The sequence below is a fragment of the Gossypium hirsutum genome, chromosome A03 (assembly GCF_007990345.1).
Source record: "Gossypium hirsutum isolate 1008001.06 chromosome A03, Gossypium_hirsutum_v2.1, whole genome shotgun sequence".
NCBI lineage: Eukaryota > Viridiplantae > Streptophyta > Magnoliopsida > Malvales > Malvaceae > Gossypium > Gossypium hirsutum.
In genome coordinates this window covers 26,593,635-26,600,842 of record NC_053426.1, presented here as the reverse complement: position 1 = coordinate 26,600,842, position 7,208 = coordinate 26,593,635, and the positions used below count along the sequence as shown (strand labels likewise).

At 37.1% G+C, this 7,208-nt stretch overlaps 1 non-coding gene across 1 annotated transcript; it reads left to right on the top strand.

The window, feature by feature from the left end:
• The first annotated feature begins 3,025 nt into the window (after positions 1–3,025).
• LOC121225722 (small nucleolar RNA R71) lies at positions 3,026–3,129 on the top strand. Its single transcript, XR_005923588.1, has one exon. It is a non-coding gene; the product is annotated as a small nucleolar RNA R71 (small nucleolar RNA).
• Positions 3,130–7,208: the final 4,079 nt, after the last annotated feature.

The following is a 7,208-nucleotide window of genomic DNA, read 5'->3' as shown; positions in this document are numbered from 1 at the left end:
TAAGAAAGAAATTCCTAACATAATTAACTACTAACCAAACCGAAAACCATCAAAATAACCTATTATTTAGGATAGTAAATAAAACCAAAAATCAGAATGATAAAAATAAAAGTCAAGCTATTCTATACTTTTGTTAGAATGAATGTAATAACAATAGACATAAATAAGAATGAATACTGATAATAAAACTAAAGTTAAAAGAATAATAATCCAAATCAAAAGAATAAAAATAACATAGAGTAAAATAGAGAATAAAGAAGTTAAAGAACAATGGAATCGACGGTTGGTGGTGGTCGGAAGGTTGGTCAGTGGTACGAGCGTTGGTTGTACGAGGGTGATGTAGGTCAGCTACGAACGTGGGCAGTGAGGCCGTGGGCACATAAAGGTGAGAAGAGAGGAGAGGGGAAAAAGATAGGGGAGAAAATGGAAAAGAAAGGGGAGCTAGGGGTGGCCGGTTAGTGGGGGGAAAAGATTTCGACGGCTAGGGTTAGGGTATTTGGGGAAAGAGGTGATCAATAGTGGGGGTTTATATAGATATGGGGGAACATGGCTGTGGGGCATGCCCGTGTGCCCTTATTTTAGCCCGTGTGTTTCATGATTTTCAAATTTGGGGGCGTCTAAGATGCAGCCCACGCCTGTGTTCTTTGGGCGTGTTGGTGCGCACACCCGTGTCACACGACCGTGTCCTACTTCGTTCGCTTCTCCCACGCCCGTGCATATGTGTGCACACTTGTGTTATTTTGACAGTTTTGACCACGGGTGGTGGGCATGGGCGTGTCGCATGCCTGTGTTAATTTCTCAATTTCTACCACGGCTTATAGACACGGACGTGTTGCACGCCCGTGTTGATTTGGCAGAATTGCCCATGGCCACGTCGCACGGCTGTGGCAATGTATCGAATCCTATGTTTTGGGAAAAAATTACTCTGTTTTCACACGATCGTGTCTCCGCCTGTGGTATGAGCACAGCCTAAGGCACGCCCGTGTGCCTGGCTGTGTGGATTTGGAAAAACTGTGTTCAAGGACTCAGTTAATGATTTAGATGTTAAAAACTAAAATTTTAAAGAAATCAATATTGTTAGTGCTCGGGTTGCCTCCCGAGAAGCACTTATTTATAGTCTAAGCTCGACTTACCTCATTTTTGTGTGATTATGGTGGATTGAGGGGTTGAAACTCCTCACCTCTACTATCAATTTGATCAAAATAAGGTCTGAGTCGAGTATTATTTACCTTAAAAGTTCCAAATAAAGTATGTGTTACCTCAACTGTACCATGTGGGAAGATGTTCATTACCGTGAAGAGAGTCGCTCTATCGTATTGTACTTTAAAGTAGCAATTGGGGGGGTCATTTTCATCTAACAATACTTTGTCCCCAACTTTAATTTGCTTTGTTTCATCCCTATGCTCATCATGGTGTCGCTTCAATTTTTCGTGTGCTTTCAGTATTTCCTTGATAGGTGTTCGCCATTCATCTAGTTCATCGATTTTAAGCCTTCGTTCTTCGTGAGTTGGCCTATTTTCATGGCATGGGTTAGGCTTTATCACGTTCTTTCTAAGGGGCTCCTACAAAGAAGTTTGAGTTGTAACGTTATTTAAATTAATCAAACTTAAAGAATCATCTCGATTGGTAGATATTTTAGCAGAATCACGACCTTAGAGAGTGATCGTGAGATCGCCCACATGAAGTGTCAATTCTCCTGTGCTAACCTCAATAATAGTTTTAGCAGTTGCTAAAAAGGGTCATCCTAAAATCAAAGGTATGTTACTATCCTCTTCCATATCTAGAACAACAAAGTCTACTGGGTATATAAATTTATCGATTTTAACAAGAACATCTTCAATGATACCCCTAGGAAATCTAATGGTTTTATCAGCCAATTGAATGCTCATCCTAGTTTGTTTAGGTTTCCTAAGACCTAGCTGTTTAAACATTTTATAAGGCATAACATTAATGCTAGCCCCTAAATCAGCCAATGCATTATTCATATCTAAGCTACCAATTAAACAAGGAATCGTAAAACTCCCTGGATCTTTCAATTTGTTGGGTAGCTTATTCTGTAGAATGGCTGAGCAAACTATGCTTAACTCCACATGCGATGCCTCATCCAACTTCCGTTTATTTGCTAAAAGCTCCCTTAAAATTTTAACTGCATTTGGCATCTACGAAAGAACTTCAATAAATGGTAAGTTAATATGTAATTTCTTTAATAATTTAAGAAATTTACCAAATTTTTCATTCGTGTGGTCTTTCCTTGTCTCACTGGGATATGGTACGCGAGGTTTGTACTCTTTACTTACCGGTTTTCGCTTACTGTGGTCCACCTCACCTTTACCTTTACTTACCACAATTCCTTGCCTCGGTTCTGGTTCAGATGCAACTAACCCTTCTTTATTTCGAACAATAATCGCATTAAGTACTTCCCTTGGGTTTGATTCAGTATTACTCGGCAAGCTACCTTGTGGTTGTTCAGAGATCAGTTTGGCAAGTTGGCCTATCTGGGTTTCGAGCCCTTGGATCGACACTTTTTTATTCTTATGTGCTGTCTCGGTATTCTGAAAATTAGTTTCTAACACTGAGATAAATTTCGTTAGCATCTCCTCAAGGATCAGTTTCTTTTCCTGCTGGTAAGGTGGTTGTTGAAAGCCTGGGGGATGTTGTGGCCTTTGATTTCCTCAGTGCTAAGGTTGAAAGATTGATATTCTGTGTGCACTCCTCCTCCATTTGCATCACACCTCATCACTGGATGTACCTGAGTAGAACCATATAAACCGTCAATCTTTTTATTTAAAATTTCTACTGGTTAGATAGCATAGTGACCGCGTCGAGGTTGAAAACACCGGCTGCTTTTGTTGGTTTTGTTCTCATGACTTGCCAGTGATAGTTATTCAGTGACATCTCTTCCATAAATTTATAAGCCTCTTTAGGTGTCTTATTATTGATAGTTCCACCAGCAGCTGTGTCAATCATCTGTCTAGTCGAAGGATTTAGGCCATTGTGAAAAGTTTGAACCTGTAGCCAAAGTGGTAACCCATGGTGAGGGCATCTTCTCAATAGATCCTTGTATCTCTCCCATGCATCATAGAGTGTTTCTAAATCCATCAGCACAAAAGAAATATCATTTCTTAATTTATCCGTTTTAGCCGGCGGAAAGTATTTAAGAAAAATTTTTTTGGTCATTTGTTCCCAAGTGGTGATCGATCCTCATGGTAACGAGTTGAACCATTGTTTAGCCTTATTCCTCAACGAAAAGGGAAACAACCGAAGGCGAATGACATCATTAGAAATGCCATTGATCTTAAAAGTGTTGTAAAACTCCAGAAAATTCTCCAAATGAGCGTTTGGATCCTCGTCCTGCAAACCATCAAACTGAACAAACTGTTGTATCATTTGAATCGTGTTAGGTTTCAGTTCAAAATTATTGCAGCAATAGTAGGTCTAACTATACTTAATTTAGTTCCTGTTAAATTAGGTTTAGCATAATCATACATAGTACGCGGAGCCGGATTTTGATTTATTGGATCTGCGGCAACCACAGGAGGAAGCTGATTATTCTGATTGTCAACCATCTCCTCAGTTGTATTATGGATACCTTCCTCTATGTTTCTTAGGTTCCGCCTTATTTCTCTTCAGTTTCTGCAAGCTGTGCTTTCAATCTCACTGTCAAAGAGTAGTGATCCTGACAGGTTTCTTCTAGTCATAAACTATAAAATCCTACCAGAAGCAAACAAAAGAAAATTTAGTAAAATTAACAAAACTAAGAGAAAATTTAAATTGCAATAAAATAAATGGCTAAAGTAATAAAAATTAAGCGTTCCAAATATTTTAGATCCCCGGTAACGGTGCCAAAAACTTGATGGAATGTCTCGTGATAAGTTTTATATTTATGATTGATCTTACTTGAAAACTAACTATTATCACGATGAAGGCAAGCGCACCTATCGAACAATAGTAGACTTTATAGCAAGACCGAAATGTCAAACCCACAGGAACTAAAAGTACTAGTATTAACTTTCTTTTTATTATCTAGCCTAAAAATAAGAGGATTTGTTTTATTTAAACTAAATAACTAAACTAAGAATGCACAAGAAGTAAATTGGGGAAATACTTTTGGGAAAACTGATTAATTTAGACAATACGAAAAGGAAATTTCACCTAGACTTCACTTGTTATTTGACTCTGAATTAGACGATTTATTCATTTGACTTGATCTGTAGAAATACCTAATTTATATTATTATCTCTCTTGAGACTAACAATGTTTAACCCTAGGTTGATTAATTGAAATCATTTTCTAATTAAAACCTCTAGTGTTGCATTAACTCTATCTATGGATTTCCTTATTAGGTTTGACCCTAATCCGGCAGATTTATATTGCCCTATGTCTAGGGATACAATCAACTTCGCTTAATTATGCTAGATCTACTCTTAGACAGAGACTTTTACTCCTTTGAATAAGCACATCAATACTTGAATCAATATCCTAGAATATTAAAGCAAGAATTAGGAACACATAATTAAGAACAAATCAAGTATTTATCATATAATTCAGAAAATAATAACAAGATCCGTCTTAGATTTCTTCCCCCTTAGGTATTTAGGAGATTTAGTTCATATATGTAAAAGAAAACATCTCAGAAGAATAATGATAACAAAAAATAAAGAAAACCCAAAAAAATTGAAGGAAATTGAAGGGAGATCTTCAGTCTTGAAGAAGAATCGGGCTTCTGAGATGGATCAATTGGCTTTCTTCAAGTAATTATTGTTCTTTCTAGGTACCTCATAGGGTGTTTGTATAGGCTTTAGAATGCTTCAAAACCCTCAAGTGTGGCCTTTTTCGAATAGAACTAGACTTGGGCTTGGTAAGGACACGCCCGTGTGGCACGCTTATGTGGAGCGGCTTAGGCCGTGTTTAGAGTATGTTAAATGGACATGGCCATGTGGTCTACCCGTCTAAGGAAGTCCGGGCCATCTTGATTTCCCACGTTGACCAATTTTCTTAGTTTCTGGCTCGTTTCTCGTTCGTTTTACTCTCCTATGCTCACCCAAGTATAAGACATGATATTAAAGGATTAGGGGCATCAAATTCCGCAAATTTAATGATAATTCATCCAAAAAATGTGCTTAAGCATGGATAAAATATGTATAAATTACGACTTATCAAATTCCCCCACGCTTAAGCGTTTCCTTGTCTTCAAGAAAAATCCTCAACTCACAATCAAAATAAATTCTTCTCAACTTATAATTCTTTTCAACAGTATCTCAAAATAATCCATAAGTAATCATACATTGAAAATTCAACTCGAAGAACATCATAGTTTCAAACATTCCAAGTTGAGCATTTTATCATGAAAACATAGGTGTTTCCCCTCATCTAATTAATCACATTTGATTCAAAATATCACTAAGTTTCACATCCTCAGTAAAGATTCACTCAAATCACTCGAGGTGTTTAAGGACAGGAAATTTAGCACTCAACAATCAATATGAAAAGTTATTACCATAGGCTTGCGTGAAAATTAAATCTCCACCACTATATATTGATATGATACATCAATCAAAAGGTCTTTAGAGGGTTGTAACGTGGCTTTAGTTAGGGGGTGTGGTCACAAGCTGAAAGAAAAGGTTAGAATCGAGATTGCATTAAAAAATTACCTAACAAGAAAAATACTAAAACTGACAAATTACATTCCTAATTAGAAGATCCTAGAATTGAGCTTTTCTTCATATAATATGAAATTAAATACTTAAGCTCAAAAACAAAGAATTACTACTAATATGTATGTATGTATATATATTTGTTTTTTTAAGAACAAATCAAAATAACATAGAACTTTGCTAACTCTCAAAAATAAAACATAGCTCAGCAATTTATTCAAATTAAATCTCGACAAAAATAGGGATCAAATGAGGGGATTTCAACAATAATGGGTTATAGGTTAATATTAAGGGTAAATCAATGAATGGCTTGTTAGGCTCAAGGGGGTTCACTAAGGGTTAATTATGAGGGTAGACTTTTATGGAGTAAATGGGTTAAACCTAAATGCCTTTATCATCTCGACATATCAAATCAAATGGTGTGGTCTTGACATGCAAGTTCTAGAATAACAAATCAATATTGACGCACTCATAGCAACAATAAAAGTGAGCATGAAAGAAATAATATATGCTCTAAAGGTTCAAGATCTCACAAAAATTATGGCTTTTTTATGTTAATCTTGTGAATTTCAACTTAAGATAATACCTAAACTTGAGAAAACAACCTAAAAATTTTTAAACAATCAACGTATAAATGCCTATGTTTTAATTCAATACATATCAATGAAAATTATAAATTAATCAAAATTCATTCTAATAGTGATATGAGTGAGTTACGTGAGAATAAGACAAAATTCAGGAATTTTCTGATAATGATATAAATAACCCCCCACACTTAAGATGTACATTATCCTCAATATACAAAGATAGATTTACTGAAAAATATAGATATAAATTATAATATAGGGAGAGAAGTGAAACTTCCTGAATGTTAAATGGATTCCTTGAATTGGAGTTATGGAAAGTAATCGACCAAGGCAAGGATGAGATTGGAGGAGGATACTCCGGTGGTGGTAGGGGTTGGGTTTCGTAAGTGGTGCACGAAAAGAATATTATAACTAGTGGTAGCTATGGTCACGGTCGAGCAGGACATGACAGTCGTGGAGGACCTTTTCCAACGGAGTTGCAAATTCCTAAGTAATAGTGAGGTTTAGAGCTCTTTATAACTGCGATAGAGTCAATAACTATTTACGAAATTTAAAGTAGCATGATTACTCGTACAGAAATGGCTGAATGAACTGGACGATGAATAGTTGGTGGCTGAGCTGGTGGATCCTTATGGGGTGGAGGGATATCATCAGTAATGTCCTCTAGGTCCTCCTGCTCGGCTGACTGAACGAGGCGGTACTGGGGAGGATCAAATCTACGTCGTCGCTCTATCATCCTCACACGGAGCATATTCGAGATACCCTGTGGGAACATCTGACCGATGAGGGTGAGGGAGGATGCTTGCACTGTCGTGTTGAGGAGACCGAAGTACTGCGCCAAGTGAGCCACACAAGGGCCGATGGAATTAACTCCCTTCCTATGCCACTCCGTCTGATGGTGAATAGTGAGGGCAATAAAATAAGCGAGGTTGAATACGTGCCCATGCGCCATGCTCCATAATAAATA